The sequence below is a fragment of the Sphaeramia orbicularis genome, chromosome 1, assembly GCF_902148855.1.
Source record: "Sphaeramia orbicularis chromosome 1, fSphaOr1.1, whole genome shotgun sequence".
NCBI lineage: Eukaryota > Metazoa > Chordata > Actinopteri > Kurtiformes > Apogonidae > Sphaeramia > Sphaeramia orbicularis.
Window position 1 is genome coordinate 310,314 of NC_043957.1, and position 27,666 is coordinate 337,979.

Below are 27,666 nucleotides of genomic sequence, written 5' to 3' on the forward strand. Positions count from 1 at the left end.
AAAGAGGTTCTTAATCTCAATGGGACATTTCCTAGTTAAATAAAGGTTAAATAAATAAATAAAAAATAGAAATGAGTAAAATACACTTTGTCAGATTTAGATTTTTGCAGTGTACACCTTTTTTACGTGGATAATTTATCCCTTTAAGCCCTGATTCCAGGTAAAGGTTCACATATTAAAGCATCAAAGGTCGAGTCACCACATATTCCAAACAATGATGAATGAAGCTCATGATGCCTTTATGTGCAGATTAATAAACCACTGATAAAGTATTTTGAGTTTCCTCTCAGTTCTCAAACACTAAACCTCAACAAACTACATTCTCAGCCTGACGTGACACCGAACACTTTCATTTACTTCAACATGTGTCTCCGAATGACGCAGAATGATCAATTAGCGTTCTGAATGTCATCTGCTAATGGATTCCACCAGCCTGTACATCAGTACAAATGGTGGGAAAAGGTTTGGAGACTCGCCCACAACAACACAAAGCAGGTAGATTCAGCACCCGTCTGTCCCTTCAAATGACACATGACAAATATCTGGACTGAAAGACCCCTTGTGGCACAGTTTAAATAACAGAACAGCTTCGAAAAAAACAGGAAAATGGCATCCGTTAGCTGTTATCTTTTGTTACACACACCTGGAATAATTGACAGACACATGATGCATTAATGCAAAAACAATCCAATCTTCCTGTATTAACTAGTTTCTTTTAAAGTCTTCTTTTTTACATTTATTCACAGTCTGTTTAAAACAGGGGTCTCAAACATGCGTCCCAGGGATCAATGCGTCCCATCACAGGTTCCAGTCCGACCCCTGGATGAATTTACACAGTGTATAAATTCCACAGTCCAGGCTGTGGAACTCCTGTTAGTGTGGGTTCCACATCCAGACCATCTGATCTACAGTCAAATAATAACAGCAGAAGAACCCACACAAAAGAAGGACTGCAGATTTACTACTGGGTTTGATGGGAAAAATAATATTACAGTTATGTCTGTAAATAATGACAACTGCAAATGTTTGTCTTTGTTTTAGTGCAAAAACTCACATTAACTTATGAAAATATTTCCATTTCCAAACTCTCCTGTACCAATAAAATGTGACTAACCTGAACAAATGTGTCCAACCTGAACATGTCTGTATTAAATTCAGCCAAATTTGAACTCTTTTCTTCCTGTTCCTCACTGTTAAGTGTCTTTGTAGATCTGATCCAAATGCACATGGACTAATGAGAAGTGGAGAAGAAGACATGAGCAAATTACACTGATTTTACTGAAGAATTTCAGTTTTTTTCAGGTTATTCACAATTTTTTTGTTTGGATAGTTTATAAAAGTAAATATTTTCATCATTTAATCTGGGTTTTTTTTTTGCTCTGAAACAGACATAATTTGGAGTTGACATATATTTCTAGGTTCCTCTGTTCTTATTTTACTGGTCTGGTCCACTGGAGATCAAATCAGGCTGAATGTGGAACCTGAAAGAACAGGAGTGTTGAGAAACCCTGGTTTAAAGGACGTGCTCTGCTGGAACTCAGAGCAAACACTTCCATCACCAAACGGCAGAATAAGACATTCTCCAACTGCATGAAAGACCAACAAAGTCCAGGCCTGCAACTGCACACCTGAAAATGAAAAGTATTTAGTTTAGAACAGGTTTTTGACATTTAATCCTTTAACTCCTGATGTATCTGTGGTGACATGTTTCTGAATGTATAATTTAGTTTACATATTCCTAAAAATTCAACCGTTTCTTCATTAGGAAACATTTCAAAACGTGTTGATAGAACAGACCTTGTTCAGAGATAAAATTAATAAATATAACAAAGCTACGTCAGGGAGTGTTCTTAAATGTGGAATTAGGGACTTGTTTAATCCATGCATTTTGCGGAATGTAGTAAAATACAGAGGAATTATACATATATCCTTTATTTAACCACGTTAAAACAGCTCATTGTGACTGCAAATCTCTTTTTCAAGACTGGTCTGGCATATTGGCAGATTTGGATAGGTGTAGAACACTGATTGTCCGTAGTGCGGGTTTGAAATTTAATTTTGATTCATCACTTTGTGTATTTCAAGATATGTTACAAGATACAGTGAAGCATCCACATAGGTGGATTATATTTTTTTTCATCAGTTGTATTGAAAAAACTGATACTTGAGCACTGGAAATCTACCTACACACCTTCACTGTCACACTGGAAGCAAGAGTTGAGTTATTATTTGAACATAGAAAAGGCAATAGCCACAGGAAAAGAACAAATTAACCCCAATTTGAAATTATATGGAGAAAGTGTTCGAAAATCTGATCATGTAAAAAGAGAAAAAAGTCCAGGTACAAGGAATGTGCGGTGTGCTGTGTTGAGATGATGTAGGAGTTCAACTCACACAGAACCATCCAAACTGTTCAATGCCCTGCTTTTTTATGTTCATGTGTGCGGTCTGGAACACAGAAAAACTCTCTCAGATTAGGAAACTCCTTATGTGTGTACCCGCTTAAATGACACAGACAAGAAACCTCTACTAGGTTTTTTAAGGGTTGAAGGTTTACAGTGTCAACTAGTGGCGACACACAGAACAGAACAGTGATGCAAACCTTGCCGTTTTTCATGATAAAAAAAGATGTTGCGGGTGCTGTAGTCTTTGAGGTCGGCGATCTGCAGACCGTTCGGTTTACCATCTTCTCAGGCTGGAAGGTCGCGTCGTGATGGTGTCCACCTTAATCACTGCTTTTGGCTCCTTAGCCTGGAGGAAAGGGGGGGTGGAGTAAAAGAGACAGGAGACAGGGTCAACAGTGGGAGGAACATTTGAGTACGTATGAGTACATTACTGTATCTGCTCAAGTTCAGGATCTAATATTCTCAACATCTGTCAGTTAATGCAGATATCTACTGCACACATGCATCTGGACGTTGTCATTTTCTTATTGGAAATTATTGACTTGAAATTAAGGATGTCCTGATCCAATCTACAGATCGGTATCGGCTGCCGACCTGTCATTTTTTAGAACACAGGTGTCAAACCTGAGGCCCGGGGGGCAAATCTGGCCCCACCAAGGGTCCAGTCCGGCCCCTGGCATGAATTTGTGAAATGCAAAAATTACACTAAAGATATTTAACACTCAAGGATGTTAAAAAATTTTGTAGGTCAATTCAATCTAAAGTGGATCAGACAGTAAAATACTATCATAATAACCTATAAATAATGAAAACTATAATTTTTTCTCTTTGTTTTAGTGTAAAAAAAGTTACACTACACAAGAATATTTACATTTACAGACAAGCCTTTTATAAAAAAAAAAAAAAAGTGAATAACCGAAATCTCTTAAGAGAATTATGTGGAATTTTAATCAATCTTTTCCCTGTTATTTAATGTTTTGTGTATTTGTAGATCCACTGTGATCTGTAAGTTGTGATGCACATGTATAAATGATAAACTAAGGCCTAATATGGTTAACATTGCACTGCTTTTTTTAAGAATTTACAGGTTGGTTCATATTTGTTTGAGTACAATTCATAGATGAAAACATTTTCATTATGGAATTTAAATTTTTTTTCACTAAAAGTTATTATTATCCTATTATTTATATTATTTTACTGCTCTGGCCCACTTTATGCCATATTAGGCTGAACGTGGAACTGAACTAAAATGAGTTTGACACCCCCCGTTTTAGAGATCAGATTGGATTTAGTCACGAGATCGGGCCGATCCAGACCTGGTTCTGGGGCAGAGGTAAACACACGTCCTGCTCCCTGAAATTAAAGTTTCCAAAGGTGAAGGAAACTGAAAATTAGCTGCACAACAGTGGGAATTAATAAAGCGTCTATAGACTTTCACTTTCACTTTAACGTGATGCGTGAGTCAGGTTTTTTTCAACCAGCGGGGGGTTGTGGATGTAATGTTACAAAAGTGATGTTTTTTTTCACCTTAAAGTGTTTTTCATTCATTCATTCATTCATTCATTATCTCAACCCGCTTTATCCTCACTAGGGTCAACGGGGCGGAGCCTATCCCAGCTACTTATGAGTGAAGGTGGGGTTCACCTGGACATGTGACAGTTCATCACAGAATGAACATATACAGACAAACAACCACTGTCACAATCACACCTATGGGGGATTAGATGAACCCATAACCTATCAAGAGCTGTGTTAGATGGTGGGAGGAGCCAGAGTACCAGAAAGAACCCACACAGACATGAGGAGAACATGTGAACTGCACACAGAAAGGCCCCACCCACCCTTATATTATTTTTCCGGCGTCACTTTGAACTGGATTATAACCCCCTAAACATGCTCAAAAACTCAACAAATTTGGCACACACGTCAGGTGTGGCAAAAAATTTGATAAAATGTAAAAATTAACCCCATAGGTGCCAAAATGGGCTCTCTAGCGCCACCTATGTGGAAAAAATGCCAACAGCCCTAGTGGCCAGTAGGAATGCTGTAGAGACGTGGAACCACTGCCAAAATGTTTGTTGGATGATGCTCTACAAATCATCCACTGACACTGATGACCTAACTCCAACAGGAAGTTTGCAATACGCCTTTCAAAATAAAATTTCTAAAACTAACTCCAATGACACTGTTTGTTGTATTGACTTCTAAATAGCACCAGAACATAGAGTGAACCCTCCTCAAAAAAGTGATTTCACAACTTTTTCAGATCTGCCCTAGTTTTTTTTTTTTATAAGCCTGGAAAGTTGCAATGTCTGGAACTAATTTTTCACTTTGGAGTTTTTCCCCACATGTGACATATCTATCCTTTCACGGGATTAACCAAAACTCTCACATGCAAAAATTTTTGAGATACGATGTATGGTTATTGATTTATAACAATTTGTTTATTTTCATACTTTTTCCACTTTAGACTGCCATTTGACCCCCTTAACATGCTCCAAAACTCACCAAATTTGCCATGTATTTCATGGCTGGTGAACACTTTGATAAAATATCCAAATTAACCCCTTGGGTGCCAAAATGGACTCTGTAGCGCCACCTATGTACTAAAAAACACACAAAATCTGCCCTAGTGGCCAGTAGGAATGTCACAGAAACATGAAACAAATGCCAAAATGTTGGTCTGATTGAGCCGACAAATCATCCACTGACACTGATGACCTAACTCCAACAGGAAGTTGGCAATCTGCCTTTGAAAGTTACTCTATGTTTCTGCAATTACTGCTTATTCATTTCCAACGTTTTTCACAAATGTTATACTTCATTAAATTCCCACAAGTCTGCAGAATCCAAAAGTGAAAGAATTTTTGAGATATGACCTACGGTTATGGAATAATCGCAATTTTTTGAAGAGTACTTGTTTTTTACTGATCACATTGAAAAAAATCCCTGAAAACTCTTGCTGGTCCTGGTTCACATGAGTCTGTGGATAGTGTAGTGGTTAGAGCTGCTGCCCATGGAACCAGAGGACCCTTGTTCAAATCCAATCCCAAAATTTATTTATTTATTTTTTCCCCCATTCATTTTAAAACAGGTTTTGCTGCACTGTATTGTGGATATTTGATATTTTGCACACATTGCAGAGTACAAGAGGTACATTTTTTCAAAATAAAAGCCTTATTAAAAATAATACATAATGACTATTAAATAACTTCTCCATTTTTATGCCAAACGCTCAAGTGTTTCTACGGTTTTAATTCATTAAAAACTATTCTCTCAAAGACACACACACACACAAAATAGTTTTTTTCAAAATAAAAGTCTTAAATGTGGTAAATCATGACTTTTATGCTCAACTATTTGTATAATTTCAATTCATTACCTCCGCCAAGGAGGTTATGTTTTGCCAGGGTTTGTTTGTTTGTCTGTTTGTTTGTCTGTCTGTTTGTTTGTTTGTCTGTCCGTTAGTGTGCAACATAACTCAAAAAGTTATGGACAGATTTGGATGAAATTTTCAGGGTTTGTTGGGGGGAAGGAAGAAACAATTAAATTTTGGTGGTGATCGGGGGTGGGGGGGCCCACGGGGGGGGGCCACTAATCAGCCTTGGCGGAGGTCTGCGCTCTCCGAGTGCTTCTAGTTCAGACTGATTCTCTCTCTCTCTCTCTCTCACACACACACACACACAGTAGGGTTTTTCCAAAATAAAATCCTCATTAAAAAGTGATGGTGCTTTCAGCAGAGGGTCGCTGGTGGGTCGCTGGTCGCTGTATGGATGTAAGGATGATGGACACAAAACGGTGGGAGCTCGTATTGGGACGGGGAGGTGTGAGTGGAGCTGAGGTGTCGACGGTCAGGGAGGTGAAACGCACGGGAGGCGGAACGTCCGGTGCGAGGTCCCGCGCAATGCTGCTTGCAGCTTTAATTAATTAATGAATTTTTAAAAATTAAATAAATAAATAAATAAAACAAACTACAGACCCCCTGTACTGAAGACCTATAGATCAAATTTTTAATTCAATCAAACTATAACTATAACAATGTAAAACCTATAAAAACTTATTACCATGTTTGACCACAACTTTTCTGCTGTATGGAACAACCTGGAAACTGTTGAATTTAAACAGAAATAGTCGATCCACACATGCACACTGTTCAGGGTGCTTGGAGGAGGTTTGTGTTCTCTGAACACTTTTTTCAGTGTTTTTTTTTCCCTCATATTCTTTCATCTTTTTTTTGGAATAGTTTTTTCCAGTCCTTGACATAAAAACACACACATGGTCACACACACTCTACATACGACTGTACTGTGTATGCGTTGCTACGGTAACTGACTGGCAGTCTCTGTGGGTGGGTTCGTAGTAGTAGACTGGAACGGCCGACTCGTATTTACCCTTCATCGCCTCATTACGTTCTCAGCCATGAACTAAGAAAAAGACAGGAAATGAGAAAAATTAGATTCAACAGACAAGTGACAGGCTCAGATGTATTTGATTTTATTTCTGCAAAAGGAGAAAAACAAACAAACTGAACCTTTATTGACCTTTAAAGAATCTAATAACTCAGATAACCAAGGTGATAAATGGAAGGAAAACTTTTAGATAAAAAAAGACGTGCATGGTACCGACATCATTTACTATCTGCAACATTTCACCAGAAAAAGGAATCTGTGCAAAAATGTGGTGTTGTCACATTTATTACAACTGATAGACTTATTATTCACGAGGTCTTGAAAGTCTTCAGTGTTCCACGGAGAAGATATTTAATGATTTTGGTGTGTTTGTGAGATCTAAAGCACTTTCCTTCTGAAGACATGCTGTATTGGAGCTCATTTTATTCCAGGACAATTGAGAAAATGAACGGCAGCAAAGACATGAATAGGCTTCAAACCAACGTTCTGCATCAGCATCTGCTGAGAAGATGATGAAAGCACTGAAAAAAATGTGTTTTTTTCTCAGCTTTTGCTCTTTAATGGGGAGGATCATCTCTGTTTATATTCCATGATGTTCTAAGAAATGGTTTCCAATCCTAAAATCTGGGCCAAAAAAAAATCTGTTTTCATTGATTCCTTCTCATTTAATACATCTATTTTTTAAGCTAACTGCACATTTTTTCCTCATTCATCATTCGTTCAAAGTCGTATTTTGTCTTTGAGTGTCTTTTAAGCCTAAAAAGCGGGTATTCAGATCATTTCAGACCATTATTTTTAATTTATTTGAGGTAAATGAGCAGAAAGAAGATGAGGTAATGTAAGGAATGATGGGGGTCTGGAACAGCACACATAGGGGTCTAATGTTAGAAAATGCAAGTTCCTTTCATATTACATGTTTTTCTTCTATTTTTTTCTATATACTTCTTAATTTTTATTTTTTTTTTGGCCACATACAGGCAAGGAACCAAATATGGTAACTTCATTAACCTTGATTCTCTGCATAATAATAATAATAATAATACAAAAGACAAATTTCACAAATGCAATAAAGTTTTGTGATGTCCTCTAATAACACACTAAGGTTGAAAGGTTTAATTTCAGAGTATTTCTATGAGTGTTAAACCTTTATCAGGTAAGTGACTATTTTTGGTCATTTCCACACACGTAATGTTCGAAAATACATGTTCCTTTCACCTTACATGTGTTTATCTTGTATTTTTTACAAATACTTCTTGGATTTTTTTTTTTAACCATTTATGGGCAAGGAACCAATATGGTAACTTCATTGACTTGGTTTTCTACAAGACAATAAAAAATTTGGAAAAATTTTGCAAAAGTAAAAAAGTCTTTTATTCTCCAATAACACACTAAGGTTGGAATTTTGAATTTCAGAGCATTTCTATGAGTGTTTTTTTTTTTTTTTTTTAGGGCAAGGAACCAAATATGGTAACTTCATTGACCTTTATTTTCAACGTGACAATAAAAAATGTTGAAAAATGTCACAAAATAAAGTCCTCCAATAACACATTAAGGTTGAAATTTTGACTTTTTCAATATTTCAATGAGTGACCTATAAAGAGTTAAGATAAACCTATAATAAAACCTAAAAAAAACAAACCTGTTCAGGTGTGTTTTTCGGTTTATTAAATGGAGGGTGTCATCTGCAGCTTGTGCTCCTCCCAGTGGGACAGGCTCACAGACTTGACCCAGAACATTCCAAACCGATGAACACTCCCAGGGTGCACGAGCCCCAGCCCGGATCTGCAGAGAGGATGATGGGTAAAGGGAACAACAAATACCAGTGGGAAAGGGTTAGTGGATGTGGAGGAGGGATGGAACCATTACCGGTATAACGATAAACAGCGGTAAAATTGCAGACAGTTAGTATTACCATTCAAATTCTAATTCTCATGATAACTGTGTTTGATTACCACACTTTAGTGGAAAAAACCCGAAGTAAAGATCTGCTTTTATGTCAATATTTGAGTATAGTTTGAATTTATTACAATTTTAATTTTCTATACCTATATTCGGAACCAATATTCACTTTTAAAATCTGTGAAAAGGTTCATTAAAAATCTGTGTGTTATTTATGCAATAAATTATATACATTTTTCAAATCAGATTTTATATTTTATGTGTTTTTTGTCCTTTTATTTTTTATAGTAGGTTAAAGTGAAAAAATAACAGACAAAGTTGTGCTGAAAAAACAGATCCCAAACATGGGTATAGTAAACATTTGTTTATATAGTATATAAAGGCCAAATCAAAAGGACTGACTGAAAAACAGACAAAATAGACCACTAAGGGTTAATATTTGAATGTTTCTGACACAGAAGGGACATTGGGACGATTATTTATTTATTTATTTTTTAAATACAACTTGGTTCAATTGTTTCAGTGTGTTGTACTGATCGCCTTTCTCTGTAATGTCTCTTTAAGAGCTCTTGGTTTCTATGATGATGCTACGCTAACGCGAGGACGTAACCTGGACAGTTCGAGGCCAGACCACAGTTACTGTCATTACCTTTTTGCGGCTATTCATCAGTTTGGACTCTTAATACATTGATTTCATGTTTTTCCTCCACAAAACTGTGCTTGTGCAACATGTGAAGAATGTCTGAGCTTCCCTGCAAACATTAAATGTGCAGTGTGACGGTAAAGAGCTGTTTCCAGTCTTATTTCTAACTTTTCTGACCCATGGAGGCCTCCCTGGCCGCTACAGTGTGTACTAGTACTTTTTAAACATTTTGAGCACAATTTCAACAATATGACGATAATAAATGATAACTGTGATAATTTTGGTCACAATAACTGTGATATGAAATTTTCATATGGTTCCATCCCTAATGTGGAGGGATCTATTCTGGGATGGTCGATGAAGAGGTGGAGTTAAACATGGAGGGAAGAGCAGGTGGAAGTCTGAAGGAAGAGCTGGCTGCGTTTGATCTCATGAATAGAACAAAGACTGAAGACGTTCAGAAACAGACACTGAATAGAGTTAAAGATCGACCAAATAAAAAGGGAAATGCAATGTGACTTATTGATCATGTACCTTAATCATCATACTGAGATTCTATTTGAGGATTATTCTATCAAAACAGAGAAAACTGAAGAAAAAACTGACTTTTTCAGTCCAATCTCTCATTAACTTAACATAACCCCAGTGTGTCCATCCATCGTCATTGATCCAACTCCATGGGTTTGACTGGAGAATCAATGTTGGAGAAGATGACGGTGTTTCCATGGTAACTACGGAGCCTCTGAACGTCTAAACAGGTCACTTATTTTGCACAGTTTTTATTAATTTTGTTCATCTTTACTCATTTTATTACTGTTTTATTTATTGTGTTTCCTCTTTTATAGTTTTTTCTTCCATTTGTGGCTTGTTTTGTCCACGTAACTTAATATTTTGTGATTTATTGTTCATTTTTGTTCATTTTATTGATCTTTTTATTAATATCGTTGCTTTTTCTAATTTAGCTCATTTTAGTAAATTTTTTGGCATATTTTTTCATGTTATTTATTATTTTGTATAGGTTTTTAAAATTTATATTTGTTCATTTTATTTAATCTATATAAACCCAGTGTGTCCATCCACTGTCATTGATCCAACTCCATGGGTTTTACTGGTGAATCTGTGTTGAAGAAGATGATGGTGTTTCCACGGTAACTACAGAGCCTGTGAACGTCCAAATGGGTCATATCTGATGACCATGAAAAGATGAAGAACTGTTTTACACCAATTATTGACATGGATTTATAGGATTAGTGATTCAGAAGTTATTAAATGATTTAGATCAGTAGATGGTTTTGGTTGTTGGTGGATGTTTGGGTCTTTATGGGTTAAACTTATACTTTTTATATGGCACCTAGGACGGTTGCTCTTTTTAATTTCGTTGTACCTGTACAATGACAATCAAGACATAAAAACATTCTATTCTAAACCAACAGTAAAAAACTAAGTGACGTTAACTTATATCTGGCTGCTTTTAGGCATTTTAAGCACATTTTGTATCAATATACACCATAAAATGAGAAATGACTGTGAAAAGTCGCCCTGTGATGTTAAGTAATGCTCCAAAGACCCCATTACTGTGGGTGGAACTCTGTTCTCTCCTCATCTGCAGATCTTTATGAGGCCTTCACTGACTGGACCTACTTCCTGTCGGAGCAGCTTTTCTTACACCTCTGGTCACATCTGCTCTGTTCTTGGCCCTCAAAGACCTGTTCATTTGTGCGTGTTGGCCTAAGCATGTGTGGGCTGCTTCCTTTAGTTCAGCCCTCTCATCTCTTTTATTGTGAAACTCTGACATTGTAAATGTTGGCTCTGTGTGTAAATCAACCCAGAACAGAATGAACTGAGCTCTCACAGCCGCCATCAGTGGGTGAAACAGCAAAACCACATTGCGTCCTGTGGTTATCAGTCCCAGTACGTAGTTTCTTGTTTTATTAATCGGTTGATTATTTACTGTTAGTCACTTAATAGTTTGGACTTAAAATGGGAAATGTGTTTCCCAAAAGACACCCTCAATTCCTTGTTTGATGCATAAAATACCCAAATATCCACCAAAATCATCTACTGATGTCACTGATTATACCTGATCCCTGAGGTTTCACAGGTAAAAAAAAATAAAAAAAAAAGTTCAGTGTCTGATCTCATCAGCTGGAGGTTTGGCCCCACCCACATTCTCATTTTCCCCTTTGGAGAATTGGAGGTTAGTCTCTTCTTACCTGGCACAGACGCGGGGTGGGGGTGCCGTTAGAGCCACGCAAAGTAAATGAGGTGTGTCCCTTCAGGTCTGGACTCCCCCCTTTAAGTCCTGCGTAACGGGATGCGGACAAGCCACACATGTGCGCGCCCCCGGAGAACGCGCAACACGAACATGAGTGGAAGAGGTTGACAAAGTTTTCACACTAATGTTCAGTTTGGACTTTCTCTTTGTTGCGTTGACAAATGCGTCCTGAAACGGCTTCACGTCTTCCAGCAATAAGAGGTTTAAAAAAAAAGGAAAAAGAAAAGAAAATCCAGCCCTGTTCTGGAGTTGGAGCGCGTCCGCGGAAGGTTGCGCTGCGTCCTGAGCGGTCAAACCTAAAGGAAGTGAACCAACGTGCGTTTCCGCATAATCGTGGGTTAGATCCGTTTGAATGTTGCACCACTGCGCCAAAAGTGAAGCAGAGAAGTTCCACTGCATGAACAGGCCTCAAGCAGCATTTATTTAGAGGAAAAAATATGAAACCTATTTACATTAGATCAGAGGTGTCAAACTCATTTTAGTTCAGTTCCACGGTCACCCCAATATGATCTGCAGTAAAATACCAGTGAAAAAAAATAAAATTACATTATGGTAATATTTACATCTACTTCATTTCCTTAACAATCTAAATAACATGAACAACTTGAAATGTCTTAAGGAAAACAAGTGCAGTTTTAACAGTTTATCAGTTTATCATTTACACATGTGCATTACAACTTACATTACAATTACAAATACACAAAACATTTAGTAAAAGGTAGAATATTGATAAAATTGCATTTACTTTTCTCAAGACTTTTCACGTTGTTCATATTTTTTTTCAGGTTATTCACATTTTTTCTTAAAGGATAGTTTGTTAATGTACACATTTTCATGTAATTTTACTTTTTTTTTTTTAACACTAAAACAAAGATAAAATCTGCCGTTGTCATTAGTTATAGGTTATTATGATAGTATTTTTCTGGTCTGTCCCAGTTGAGATCTAATTGGTTTATATGTGTATGTATGGAACCTGAAATAAAATGATTTTTACATGACTGACTGTTAATATCTTCAGTGTAATTTTTGCATTTCACACATTCGTCCCAGGGGTCAGATTGGACCCTTTGGCGGGCCAGATTTGGCCCCTGGGACGTATGTTTGACACCTGTGCACTAGATTATAACCCAAGTAGAAAATAAATGGAACTTAACTTTGCTCCCTTTGTTTCTTTAAGAATCCAGTCGTAGATTAACCCATAAAGACCCAAACCACCACCAAAATCATCTATCAATGTAAAATGTTTATTAACTTCTGATCCACTAATCCCATCAACACATGTTAATGTATAATGGTGTGTACACCATTTTAAATTGGTGTAAAATACAGTTATTCATCTTTTCATGGTCATGTGTTATATTCATGACAGAACAAAGAACACGTTTAAACTGAGAAAACTATTAAAACGTACAAAATGCTTGTAAAATGAAGAAAACATGAAACAAAAAAACTTGAAATCTGGTATAAAAGCAAAAAAATACTGAGAAAATGAGGAGAAAATGAAACAAAATAGTTGAAAAAAGACTTTAAACCATCTGCTGATTGAAACTGTTTAATACCTGTTGATCCACTAATCCTATTAATCCATGTAAATAATTGGTGTAAAATATAGTTCTTCATCTTTTCATGGTCATCAGATATGACCCATATTTGGATGTTCAGAGGCTCTGTAGTTACCTGGAAACACCGTCATCTTCTACAAACATTGATTCCCCAGTCAAAACCCATGGAGTTGGATCCATGACAGTGGATGGACACACTGGGTTTATGTCAGTTAATGAGAGATTGGACTGAAAAAAGCCAGTTTTTCTTCAGTTTTCTCTGTTTTTGATAGAATAACCATCAACTTTAATCTGATTTTTCAGGTTAGATTAGATTCAACTTTATTGTCATTGCACGTCCCAAGTACAAAGCAACGAAATGCAGTTTGCATCTAACCAGAAGTGCTTTAGCAGTGATTAAAAATTCTATATTACAAGTAAAAAAAATAGTATATGATAGGTATTATACCTATTATACAGTGTGTACAGGAAGTGTGGTATGAATGCTGTATATCTACTTGAATGTCTATTATGTACGGTAGTGCAAATGAGATGATTACTATAAACACAGAAAATCAGAATGTTTATCCCCAGAGGGGGGAGTGGTGGGTTGTTGGGTATGTGTGTGTATATGTTTAGGGCTAGAGTTCAGCAGTGACACAGCTGAAGGAAAACAACTGTTCCTAAACCTGGAGGTTTTAGTCCATATGTTTTATGAACATCTACATCAGGGATGTCAAACTCATTTTCTTTCAGGTTCCACATTCAGCCCTATTTGACCTCCAGTGGGCCAGACCAGGAAAATAATAACAGAATAACCTATAAATAATGACAACTCCAAATTTTTTATGCAAAAAATAACATTAAATTATGAAAACATTTACATTTTACAAACTATCCAAACAACAAAAGATGTGGATAACCTGAAAAAACACAAATTTCTGAAGAAAAATAAGAAGAAATAATAATTTAAAAAATGTGATCGATATTCTGCCTCAACTTATGATTTGTACGTGTGCATTACAGATCTGATCTACCAAGACACACAACAGGCAGAATATTGTTAAAATTACACTTATATTTCTTTAGACATTCCAGGTTGTTCATATTTGTTCAGGTTATTGATGTTTTATTGTTAAAGGAGATCAGAATTGAATGTTCTTTGCAATGAATCAAAGAGAGAAAATTGGTGTTACCATTATTTATAGGCATGATGTTACACAACATAACACAAAAGTAGCACTGGGTCTTTATGAGTTAATTATTAATGTTGCTGTCCCACTGCATCCTTTGTGGTAGTTTTATATTTGACCAGTAGGTGGCAACAGTTCACCACCTTTAACTCACTCCTGCTGGGTTTTCCCTGTTTGAAATAAAACTAAGGCTGTCAGTTCCTGTGCCTTTATAATAAATATACGTGGGTTTTGAGCAAATATCACACAGTCGCACACATTCACTCTGCCGCTGAGGACCTGCACAAAAACACAGAGCGATGGAAGGAAGTCAGCGGGATGGTAGATTTTTACAAAGCAGCAGCTAAACAGGAAAGAAACCATATTCTGGAGATGCTCACAAAACATAGTGTCTTTGAAGTGACTTGGTTTGTGCCTGAACATTGGGATTCCTAAGTGAGACAGATAGTAGTTCTACTGCTGTGACAGGCGGCGAGCGACCAGGGTTTGATGTCATTTTGCAGCATTGGATTTCCCCTGTGACAGCAAAAGGCTAATGCTCCGTTACCAAGCTCATTTGTCAACACCAATCCAACAGACTGGGCCTGGTCTGTGCTCTCCCACTACGCTCCCCAAAGCTTCTGTTCCTCTCTTACCAATTCTGGAGTCGGATGGCGACGCTAACAAGTGTCAAGCCACGAGTTGGTGACATCTAACTGAAGGAGGTTAAAAGTGTGTGTGTGTGTGTGTGTGTGTGTGTGTGTTTGGGAGAAAAAAAACCCCCAAAAAACAGAGGATGAGGTATCGGTGTTTTTTTTTTGCAAACACAAACAACAATAATTAATTTATAGATGCTTCAGTGAGGCTTATCGGTCTTGTTTGTCTAGTAATAGGACGGTGTTTCACATTTTCCTCTTGTCTTTTCACTTCAATTAAAATGAGGTTTTTACAAAATAATCCCACCAAACCCTTAAAAAACAAAATACACAGTAATACTGACTATGAATGAAACAGTGCACTAGTTTTGGATAGAGTTAGTTTAAAGAAAAAAAAGTAAAGGATGGATGGATGAGGGGTGGTAATATATAAATGTGTAATATTTGAAAAATGTGGTCACATGATCTCATTGTGACTTCTGTATGTATCACGTCTTTGGTCTTTTCTTGTCATCTTCAGTTGTCATGATCATGACAACAACACTGCAACACAATAATAGACTATATGCATATGAGTTCTGTGCCTCTTTTTATTATTGTTTCTTTTTCTGCTTTTTGTCATTTTTGAAGCCGGTGTTTGCACGTCCTCCAAACTAAACCCGACAAAATTAATTTACAGCAAAATCTCAAACAAATCAGAGAAAAACAGCTTTTGACAGAGTAATGAATGGTTGTGTGGCTCATTTTTATTTGTAAATACACACTGAAGCTCTTGTGTGTGTCTGAGAATGATGATTTATACGCACGCAGTCGGTGGCATTTTCAGACACACTGGGTATCACAGCGACTAAATGGCATCAAGTCCACACCATTAGTATGTGTCTGTACTGGGTTCGTCCACACCATTAGTATGTGTCTGTACTGGGTTCGTCCACACCATTAGTATGTGTCTGTACTGGGTTCGTCCACACCATTAGTATGTGTCTGTACTGGGTTCGTCCACACCATTAGTATGTGTCTGTACTGGGTTCGTCTGACACCATTAGTATGTGTCTGTACTGGGTTCGTCCACACCATTAGTATGTGTCTGTACTGGGTTCGTCTGACACCATTAGTATGTGTCTGTACTGGGTTCATCCACACCATTAGTATGTGTCTGTACTGGGTTCGTCTGACACCATTAGTATGTGTCTGTACTGGGTTCGTCTGACACCATTAGTATGTGTCTGTACTGGGTTCGTCCACACCATTAGTATGTGTCTGTACTGGGTTCGTCCACACCATTAGTATGTGTCTGTACTGGGTTCGTCTGACACCATTAGTATGTGTCTGTACTGGGTTCGTCTGACACCATTAGTATGTGTCTGTACTGGGTTCATCCACACCATTAGTATGTATCTGTACTGGGTTCGTCTGACACCATTAGTATGTCTGTACTGGGTTCGTCCACACCATTAGTATGTGTCTGTACTGGGTTCGTCCACACCATTAGTATGTGTCTGTACTGGGTTCGTCCACACCATTAGTATGTGTCTGTACTGGGTTCGTCTGACACCATTAGTATGTGTCTGTACTGGGTTCGTCTGATACCATTAGTATGTGTCTGTACTGGGTTCGTCCACACCATTAGTATGTGTCTGTACTGGGTTCGTCCACACCATTAGTATGTGTCTGTACTGGGTTCGTCTGACACCATTAGTATGTGTCTGTACTGGGTTCGTCCACACCATTAGTATGTGTCTGTACTGGGTTCGTCTGACACCATTAGTATGTGTCTGTACTGGGTTCGTCTGACACCATTAGTATGTGTCTGTACTGGGTTCGTCTGACACCATTAGTATGTGTCTGTACTGGGTTCGTCCACACCATTAGTATGTGTCTGTACTGGGTTCGTCTGACACCATTAGTATGTGTCTGTACTGGGTTCGTCTGACACCATTAGTATGTGTCTGTACTGGGTTCGTCTGACACCATTAGTATGTCTGTACTGGGTTCGTCCACATCATTAGTATGTGTCTGTACTGGGTTCGTCCACACCATTAGTATGTGTCTGTACTGGGTTCGTCTGACACCATTAGTATGTGTCTGTACTGGGTTCGTCCACACCATTAGTATGTGTCTGTACTGGGTTCGTCTGACACCATTAGTATGTGTCTGTACTGGGTTCGTCCACACCATTAGTATGTATCTGTACTGGGTTCGTCTGACACCATTAGTATGTCTGTACTGGGTTCGTCCACACCATTAGTATGTGTCTGTACTGGGTTCGTCCACACCATTAGTATGTGTCTGTACTGGGTTCGTCCACACCATTAGTATGTGTCTGTACTGGGTTCGTCTGACACCATTAGTATGTGTCTGTACTGGGTTCATCCACACCATTAGTATGTGTCTGTACTGGGTTCGTCCACACCATTAGTATGTGTCTGTACTGGGTTCGTCTGACACCATTAGTATGTGTCTGTACTGGGTTCGTCCACACCATTAGTATGTGTCTGTACTGGGTTCGTCTGACACCATTAGTATGTGTCTGTACTGGGTTCATCCACACCATTAGTATGTGTCTGTACTGGGTTCGTCCACACCATTAGTATGTGTCTGTACTGGGTTCGTCTGACACCATTAGTATGTGTCTGTACTGGGTTCATCCACACCATTAGTATGTGTCTGTACTGGGTTCGTCTGACACCATTAGTATGTGTCTGTACTGGGTTCGTCTGACACCATTAGTATGTGTCTGTACTGGGTTCATCCACACCATTAGTATGTGTCTGTACTGGGTTCGTCCACACCATTAGTATGTGTCTGTACTGGGTTCGTCTGACACCATTAGTATGTGTCTGTACTGGGTTCGTCTGACACCATTAGTATGTGTCTGTACTGGGTTCATCCACACCATTAGTATGTGTCTGTACTGGGTTCGTCTGACACCATTAGTATGTCTGTACTGGGTTCATCCACACCATTAGTATGTGTCTGTACTGGGTTCGTCCACACCATTAGTATGTGTCTGTACTGGGTTCGTCCACACCATTAGTATGTGTCTGTACTGGGTTCGTCTGACACCATTAGTATGTGTCTGTACTGGGTTCGTCTGACACCATTAGTATGTGTCTGTACTGGGTTCATCCACACCATTAGTATGTGTCTGTACTGGGTTCGTCCACACCATTAGTATGTGTCTGTACTGGGTTCGTCTGACACCATTAGTATGTGTCTGTACTGGGTTCGTCCACACCATTAGTATGTGTCTGTACTGGGTTCGTCTGACACCATTAGTATGTGTCTGTACTGGGTTCGTCTGACACCATTAGTATGTGTCTGTACTGGGTTCGTCCACACCATTAGTATGTGTCTGTACTGGGTTCGTCCACACCATTAGTATGTGTCTGTACTGGGTTCGTCTGACACCATTAGTATGTGTCTGTACTGGGTTCGTCTGACACCATTAGTATGTGTCTGTACTGGGTTCGTCCACACCATTAGTATGTGTCTGTACTGGGTTCGTCCACACCATTAGTATGTGTCTGTACTGGGTTCGTCTGACACCATTAGTATGTGTCTGTACTGGGTTCATCCACACCATTAGTATGTGTCTGTACTGGGTTCATCCACACCATTAGTATGTGTCTGTACTGGGTTCGTCCACACCATTAGTATGTGTCTGTACTGGGTTCGTCCACACCATTAGTATGTGTCTGTACTGGGTTCGTCTGACACCATTAGTATGTGTCTGTACTGGGTTCGTCCACACCATTAGTATGTGTCTGTACTGGGTTCGTCCACACCATTAGTATGTGTCTGTACTGGGTTCGTCTGACACCATTAGTATGTGTCTGTACTGGGTTCATCCACACCATTAGTATGTGTCTGTACTGGGTTCGTCTGATACCATTAGTATGTGTCTGTACTGGGTTCGTCCACACCATTAGTATGTGTCTGTACTGGGTTCGTCTGACACCATTAGTATGTGTCTGTACTGGGTTCATCTGACACCATTAGTATGTGTCTGTACTGGGTTCGTCCACACCATTAGTATGTGTCTGTACTGGGTTCGTCCACACCATTAGTATGTGTCTGTACTGGGTTCGTCTGACACCATCAGTATGTGTCTGTACTGGGTTCGTCTGACACCATCAGTATGTGTCTGTACTGGGTTCGTCCACACCATCAGTATGTGTCTGTACTGGGTTCGTCTGACACCATCAGTATGTGTCTGTACTGGGTTCGTCCACACCATTAGTATGTGTCTGTACTGGGTTCGTCTGACACCATTAGTATGTGTCTGTACTGGGTTCGTCCACACCATTAGTATGTGTCTGTACTGGGTTCGTCTGACACCATTAGTATGTGTCTGTACTGGGTTCGTCTGACACCATTAGTATGTGTCTGTACTGGGTTCGTCTGACACCATTAATATGTGTCTGTACTGGGTTCGTCCACACCATTAGTATGTGTCTGTACTGGGTTCGTCCACACCATTAGTATGTGTTTGTACTGGGTTCATCCACACCATTAGTATGTGTCTGTACTGGGTTTGTCTGACACCATTAGTATGTGTCTGTACTGGGTTCGTCTGACACCATTAGTATGTGTCTGTACTGGGTTCGTCTGACATATCATGCCCCGTCTGTGGCCCTGTCTTTGCGTCTGGCCTCAGCGTCTGCTATGTGATATATAACACAAACTTTCAATCATTCAGCTGGACCTGCTGAAGACTGTTGTAGCAAATAAATCCTCCATGTCTGAATGTGAAGGTAAAAAGCATCATAATAAACTAGCAAGGCGGTTCCAGGCACAACAAGCCCCGCCCCTCACACATATTGTATCTTAGTTTGGCATCGATCCAGCTGATGTCATGTCTATGCATGTGCTGATGTCAGCATATCAACTACCTGTATATATGTGCCAAGTCTGAAGTAAATTGAAACAAAATGGATGTTTTTATAGACATGTGAATTTTCACCCATTATAAATAAATGGGAGGAGAAAAGGATTTAAAAATTCTGAAAAAATTTAAACTTGAACCTATTTTTACCAAAATGTAATCACATCTATTCTGCATCACTATAAACCCAATTTGGTATGAATTCAACCAACAGTTTTGCTGCTAAAGTGCTAACAAACTAACAAACAAACAAAACGAACCAAAAACAACAGCCCTTGCCTCCCCTTCGGGGGGGTGGGGTAATAAATAGATAAAAACATATCGTTAGCCTCATAGCATAAACACCTAAGTCAAACACAAATGAACAAAAGTATGTGGACATGTTGTATTCAGGTGTTTCTTTTCTAACAGGGGTCTGGGATCCAAAACAATGACCTCTGAACGTCCAGATGGATCATAGATCTGGTGACGATGAAAACATGACACCAATTATCGGATCAACAGCTCTTAAATATTAAAAATCAGTGGATTGTTTTAGTTTCTGGTGAATATTTACGTCTTTGAGGGTTAGATGAACAACAATAGTTTTAAATTTACAAACAAAACAAGATCATTTTCCCCCTAAAATAAACAAAAATGCAAAAAAATCAGCTCTTAGCTACTGATCTAAAGGAGAGTTATTGATTAATTAATTTATTGATTTATTGAATTATTTACATGTATTGATAGGATTAGTATAATAATTATTTCTTCATTTTACAGCATTTTGTCCTTCAAACAGTCTTTTTTTTTCATTTTAAACATGTTTTCTATGTTGCCATGAATAAAACAAATGAACTCTGCTCATTTTTCCAAGTATATTGTTCTTTTTTTCCCCCTAATTTTAGAAGTATTTCTTCACTTTTATACCACATTTCAAGTTTTTTTAGTAATTTTTTTCTTAATTGTACCAGCATTTTGTCCCTTTTAATCTTTATTTTTCCTTAAAATGGTCTGTTTTCTCAGTTTAAATATGTTTTCTATGTTCTGTCATAAATGAAACATGACCATGAAAAGATGAAAAACTGTATTTTACACCAATTATTTACATGTATCGATAGGAATAATGGATCAACAGGTATTAAACAGTTTAGGTCAGTAGATGGTTTTGGTCACCTGTAGTTTTTCGGGTCTTTATGGGTTAAAAGTAGAGCAGGAGGGAGAAAAGATAAAGGGGAAATGTAGAAGACAAAGACATGCATCTCCTCAAAGACAGAAACAGAGGAGGAAGGCTGGCAGAGACAGGAGGAGAGAGGAAGTAACGCAACGAACCGGAGTGAGACAATGAAAATGAAACAAGCCGCAGACCCAACCAAAGCGGAAGAGAACATATTACTGATGGCAGCTTCTGTCATGGACTTAATGGGGTTTTGCCACTTCCTATCTTCCCAGCCCCTTTTGAACTGTGGCCTTTGCATACAGAAGGATCATTAACTGGAGCTGGGCTTCTCCAGGGCCTCCACGCCGCCTCATCTACACCAGGATTTGGCAGCCAGAGTCCCATCCCTCCCTCCTGCTTCAATTCAGACAGTAATACAACTTTATATAAGAACACAACATGGATCAGCAGCGTACAACAAAGTAAAAAAAGAAAACACTTTGTATCGATATCTACAAGTACAACATTTTACAATACGGAAATACGAAAAGGGCTAAAGACGTTCATTTTGTCTTCTGTTTATGTAAATATACTATTTTCTTTTGTTCAGACAAGGTATAGTTTTTAGATGTTACTTGCTTGACAGTTTCGACTGTGATTCCAGTCTTCCTCAGAAGCGTATTTATTTAAATAGGAAAAGGGGTTTCAAGTATTGGGGCTGACTTCATAAACACTTTTACAGATGCTTACAAAGGTCTGCCAAGTACAATTGTTCCTAAATTATATAAAGGGCTGCAGAATGGTAAATGGACTGAACTTCTATAGCGCATTTTCTACACCTTCATGGTGCCCAAAGCGCTTCACACTTCCTCACCTTCACCCATTCACACACCAGTGGGCGCTGCCTGGTCCTACTGGGAGCAGTTTAGGATTCAGTGTCTTGCCCAAGGACACTTCAACACGTGGACAGGCGGAGTCAGGATTCAAACTGCTGACCCTTTGGTCATTGGACGACCCGTTCTACCAACTGAGCCACAGCCGCCCAGAAATTAAAGGAAACAACACATTATATATTAAATATACTATTATATATAACACATTATATATGAAATCAAAATGGGAGGATGGGATGGGTATTGTCTTGTCTGAGAGTGATTGGTCTGCTGTGCGCCACACAACAAACATCTACCAGCTCTAAAAGATGGAGGGAATTTGGGTGGAAAAGCCTGATCAGATTCTTTATTCCAACACATATCAATACTAAAGTAAAGGGACATTAACAATATTGTTGGAGACAGTGTGGTCACGCAAATGCTAATCATTCTCATATTGTCTGGACTTGTATAAAATTGAGATTTTTCTGAGAAAGGCTTTTTGAAATAATTGAGGGTATTATGACCTTCACAGGGTGACACAGTGGTGCAGTGGATAGCACTGGTGCCTCACAGACATAGGGGTGGGGCCTTTAGTCCATGGGGGTGGGACCTTTCTGTGTGCAGTTTCCATGTTCTCCTGTGTCTGTGTGGGTTCTCTCTGGTCCTCTGGCTCCTCCCACCATCCAAACACATGCTCTGATAGGTTCCTGGGTTCATCTAAATCCCCCATAGGTGTGAATGTGACAGTGTGTTTGTCTCTATATGTTCAGTCTGGGATGAACTGGTCACATGTCCCGGGTGAACCCCGCCTTCACCCATAAGAAGCTGGGATAGGCTCCACCCCTGTGACCCTAGTGAGGATAAAGCAGGTTCAGAAAATGAATGAATGAATGAATGACCCTCACAATTCCTAAGGACCCCAAATTCCTTTTGCTGGGACTGCTACCTGGAAATGTATGTGACTATGGGTAAGGTGTGGGACACAGTCCTAGACCAGGACCAGAGTCACTGTATGTGACTATGGGTAAGGTGTGGGACACAGTCCTAGACCAGGACCAGAGTCACTGTATGTGACTATGGGTAAGGTGTGGGACACAGTCCTAGACCAGGACCAGAGTCACTGTATGTGACTATGGGTAAGGTGTGGGACACAGTCCTAGACCAGGACCAGAGTCACTGTATGTGACTATGGGTAAGGTGTGGGACACAGTCCTAGACCAGGACCAGAGTCACTGTATGTGACTATGGGTAAGGTGTGGGACACAGTCCTAGACCAGGACCAGAGTCACTGTATGTGACTATGGGTAAGGTGTGGGACACAGTCCTAGACCAGGACCAGAGTCACTGTATGTGACTATGGGTAAGGTGTGGGACACAGTCCTAGACCAGGACCAGAGTCACTGTATGTGACTATGGGTAAGGTGTGGGACACAGTCCTAGACCAGGACCAGAGTCACTGTGTGTGACTATGGGTAAGGTGTGGGACACAGTCCTAGACCAGGACCAGAGTCACTGTGTGTGACTATGGGTAAGGTGTGGGACACAGTCCTAGACCAGGACCAGAGTCACTGTGTGTGACTATGGGTAAGGTGTGGGACACAGTCCTAGACAAGGACCAGAGTCACTGTATGTGACTATGGGTAAGGTGTGGGACACAGTCCTAGACCAGGACCAGAGTCACTGTATGTGACTATGGGTAAGGTGTGGGACACAGTCCTAGACCAGGACCAGAGTCACTGTGTGTGACTATGGGTAAGGTGTGGGACACAGTCCTAGACCAGGACCAGAGTCACTGTATGTGACTATGGGTAAGGTGTGGGACACAGTCCTAGACCAGGACCAGAGTCACTGTATGTGACTATGGGTAAGGTGTGGGACACAGTCCTAGACCAGGACCAGAGTCACTGTATGTGACTATGGGTAAGGTGTGGGACACAGTCCTAGACCAGGACCAGAGTCACTGTATGTGACTATGGGTAAGGTGTGGGACACAGTCCTAGACCAGGACCAGAGTCACTGTATGTGACTATGGGTAAGGTGTGGGACACAGTCCTAGACCAGGACCAGAGTCACTGTATGTGACTATGGGTAAGGTGTGGGACACAGTCCTAGACCAGGACCAGAGTCACTGTATGTGACTATGGGTAAGGTGTGGGACACAGTCCTAGACCAGGACCAGAGTCACTGTATGTGACTATGGGTAAGGTGTGGGACACAGTCCTAGACCAGGACCAGAGTCACTGTATGTGACTATGGGTAAGGTGTGGGACACAGTCCTAGACCAGGACCAGAGTCACTGTATGTGACTATGGGTAAGGTGTGGGACAGTCCTAGACCAGGATCAGAGTCACTGTATGTGACTATGGGTAAGGTGTGGGACACAGTCCTAGACCAGGACCAGAGTCACTGTATGTGACTATGGGTAAGGTGTGGGACACAGTCCTAGACCAGGACCAGAGTCACTGTGTGTGACTATGGGTAAGGTGTGGGACACAGTCCTAGACCAGGACCAGAGTCACTGTATGTGACTATGGGTAAGGTGTGGGACACAGTCCTAGACCAGGACCAGAGTCACTGTATGTGACTATGGGTAAGGTGTGGGACACAGTCCTAGACCAGGACCAGAGTCACTGTGTGTGACTATGGGTAAGGTGTGGGACACAGTCCTAGACCAGGACCAGAGTCACTGTATGTGACTATGGGTAAGGTGTGGGACACAGTCCTAGACCAGGACCAGAGTCACTGTATGTGACTATGGGTAAGGTGTGGGACACAGTCCTAGACCAGGACCAGAGTCACTGTATGTGACTATGGGTAAGGTGTGGGACACAGTCCTAGACCAGGACCAGAGTCACTGTATGTGACTATGGGTAAGGTGTGGGACACAGTCCTAGACCAGGACCAGAGTCACTGTATTTGACTATGGGTAAGGTGTGGGACACAGTCCTAGACCAGGATCAGAGTCACTGTATGTGACTATGGGTAAGGTGTGGGACACAGTCCTAGACCAGGATCAGAGTCACTGTATGTGACTATGGGTAAGGTGTGGGACACAGTCCTAGACCAGGACCAGAGTCACTGTATGTGACTATGGGTAAGGTGTGGGACACAGTCCTAGACCAGGACCAGAGTCACTGTATGTGACTATGGGTAAGGTGTGGGACACAGTCCTAGACCAGGACCAGAGTCACTGTATTTGATGTGGGACACAGTCCTAGACCAGGACCAGAGTCACTGTATTTGATGTGGGACACAGTCCTAGACCAGGACCAGAGTCACTGTATTTGACTATGGGTAAGGTGTGGGACACAGTCCTAGACCAGGACCAGAGTCACTGTATGTGACTATGGGTAAGGTGTGGGACACAGTCCTAGACCAGGACCAGAGTCACTGTATGTGACTATGGGTAAGGTGTGGGACACAGTCCTAGACCAGGACCAGAGTCACTGTATGTGACTATGGGTAAGGTGTGGGACACAGTCCTAGACCAGGACCAGAGTCACTGTATGTGACTATGGGTAAGGTGTGGGACACAGTCCTAGACCAGGACCAGAGTCACTGTATGTGACTATGGGTAAGGTGTGGGACACAGTCCTAGACCAGGACCAGAGTCACTGTATGTGACTATGGGTAAGGTGTGGGACACAGTCCTAGACCAGGATCAGAGTCACTGTATGTGACTATGGGTAAGGTGTGGGACACAGTCCTAGACCAGGACCAGAGTCACTGTATGTGACTATGGGTAAGGTGTGGGACACAGTCCTAGACCAGGACCAGAGTCACTGTATGTGACTATGGGTAAGGTGTGGGACACAGTCCTAGACCAGGATCAGAGTCACTGTATGTGACTATGGGTAAGGTGTGGGACACAGTCCTAGACCAGGACCAGAGTCACTGTATGTGACTATGGGTAAGGTGTGGGACACAGTCCTAGACCAGGACCAGAGTCACTGTATGTGACTATGGGTAAGGTGTGGGACACAGTCCTAGACCAGGACCAGAGTCACTGTATGTGACTATGGGTAAGGTGTGGGACACAGTCCTAGACCAGGACCAGAGTCACTGTATGTGACTATGGGTAAGGTGTGGGACACAGTCCTAGACCAGGACCAGAGTCACTGTATGTGACTATGGGTAAGGTGTGGGACACAGTCCTAGACCAGGATCAGAGTCACTGTATGTGACTATGGGTAAGGTGTGGGACACAGTCCTAGACCAGGACCAGAGTCACTGTATGTGACTATGGGTAAGGTGTGGGACACAGTCCTAGACCAGGACCAGAGTCACTGTATGTGACTATGGGTAAGGTGTGGGACACAGTCCTAGACCAGGACCAGAGTCACTGTATGTGACTATGGGTAAGGTGTGGGACACAGTCCTAGACCAGGACCAGAGTCACTGTATGTGACTATGGGTAAGGTGTGGGACACAGTCCTAGACCAGGACCAGAGTCACTGTGCCTGCCCGCCCATCTTCAACTGATGTTATAAGCAGCTGATGTTGGAATAAGCTGTGGGTCAGAGGCCGTTTACGCTGAGCAGAGCAAAGACCAGCAGAGACAGGGACCAGACCCAGGGATACCTGCCAGGTAATCAGGTGGATAAACCTTCAGTCAGTAAAGGGGGGGTGGAGGACTGGGACCAGACGGAGGTCACGGTCATACATCCCTCCCTTCGCTTCTGCTCCACAGTCCAGCGCTTTCACTTCATCCTTCGGTTAAATCTAACCTGAGCCCTCACACATTGGTTGATAATGTCAGTCTGATTCAACGACTGATATTTGAATTTGAGAAGCAAAAAAAATCTTTTATCTCAGGTTTAAATTGATTAAAAAGACAACTTCCATGCTTACACTGTCAAACACCTGGCCTCCAGTCTGACAGAAAAATTAGACACAAGGATTTATGTCAGCGTCGACGTGTTTTGATCAAAAGCTGGTGGGACCAAACACAGATAAACAGAACAAATATAACACAACGTAAAATAAGATTATTCCCATTTATGCCTGAATTATGAGGAATTCAGCCGTTGACCTCACATCGTTTTATGTTGTTTAGCAAATCTGTACAGAAAATATTTTGTCACTTCATTTAGTTTTTCATGGATAAGGCTTTTGCAGATTTATTGACAAAAATTACAGTTTTTTTAATTATACATTTACATAAACATGTGCTTAGACATAAGGAACCACACAGACACCATACAAAAAAAACCAAAAACTAATTATACAGCAAACCTATTAAACACAAAAAAAAGAGAAAAAAACAAACAAGTGTTCAGAGAACACGAACCTCCTCCAAGCACCATGAACGGTGTGCATGTGTGGATTGACTATTTCTGTTTAAATTCAACAGTTTCCAGGTTGTTCCATACAGCAGAAAAATTGCGGTCAAACATGGTAATAAATTTTTATAGGTTTTAAATTGTTATAGTTTGATTGCATTAAAAGATTTGAACTATAGGTCTTCAATACAGGGGGTCTGTAGTTTGTTTTTATTTATCTATTTGTTGGATTTTAATTTGAAGAGAAGATCAATATTAGTTGAGTTCTAATTTTAAATGTGTGGTAAATGGGATTTTCAATGTTCAATGTAAATGTCCACAGAGTCCACATTCCACAGTGGATGTGGACAATTTAGTTCCACATACAAGATACTGTTCTAAACTGCAGATGGATCAAATTGGAGGCTAATCGGAGTCATTTGGAATTTTGGATTAATTTTCTAAAATGTCTCAGTGATGACAGATGGAAAACTTTAGATGTTG

General features: G+C 40.2%; 1 long non-coding RNA gene across 1 annotated transcript; it reads right to left on the reverse strand.

The window, feature by feature from the left end:
• Positions 1-2,670: 2,670 nt before the first annotated feature.
• On the reverse strand, positions 2,671-8,599 carry LOC115418309 (uncharacterized). Its single transcript, XR_003935282.1, has 3 exons — positions 8,454-8,599; positions 6,704-6,829; positions 2,671-2,751 (listed from the first exon to the last, which is right to left on the reverse strand). It is a non-coding gene; the product is annotated as an uncharacterized LOC115418309 (long non-coding RNA).
• Positions 8,600-27,666: the final 19,067 nt, after the last annotated feature.